This window comes from Penaeus monodon, chromosome 33 (assembly GCF_015228065.2).
Source record: "Penaeus monodon isolate SGIC_2016 chromosome 33, NSTDA_Pmon_1, whole genome shotgun sequence".
Classification (NCBI taxonomy): Eukaryota; Metazoa; Arthropoda; class Malacostraca; order Decapoda; family Penaeidae; genus Penaeus; species Penaeus monodon.
The window spans coordinates 2,809,967-2,810,435 of NC_051418.1; the positions used below are offsets into that span (position 1 = coordinate 2,809,967).

At 59.3% G+C, this 469-nt stretch overlaps 1 protein-coding gene across 1 annotated transcript in view; it reads left to right on the forward strand.

The window, feature by feature from the left end:
* The window catches only part of LOC119593942 (E3 ubiquitin-protein ligase Rnf220-like), a gene marked incomplete at its 5' end in the record, with an annotated part of 5,572 nt that overhangs the window by 554 nt on the left and 4,549 nt on the right, over positions 1–469 (forward strand).

Genomic DNA, 469 nt, shown 5'->3' on the forward strand with positions numbered 1-469 from the left:
GTGCATGGAGAAGAGAGAAGGAGGGGACGGGGGACGTGTAGATTCTGCAGAGGGATAGGGAGATAGATGTACAGAGATAGATAAAGAGAGAAATGGAGACTAAGGCAGAGACTCGGAGAGGAAGTGGGAGGAGGGAGTAAAGGCGAAGGAAGCCAGAGTGCAAAGGGCACAACAGACTGACCCACACGCGGAACTTGCAAGCCTCTCCCCCTCTCTGGCTCCCCCCCCCCCGCCCTACCCCCTCTCCCTTCACTCCACGATGGCTTCCATTATCCTAAGTGCCCGGGGCTTTCCAGAAGGTTCCAGGCACTTGCTGATGGTGTTGCAAGAGCCTCCCAAGGGGAGGAGGGGAGAGGGGGTGGTGCTGGATGGCCGGCGCTCGGGGGAGGCCCGGCGGGGGGGGGGGGTGAGGAGTTCTGGGCTGGAGGCGGTTGTGCTTTATTACTGATCTGAAAATGTTGTTTTGCCC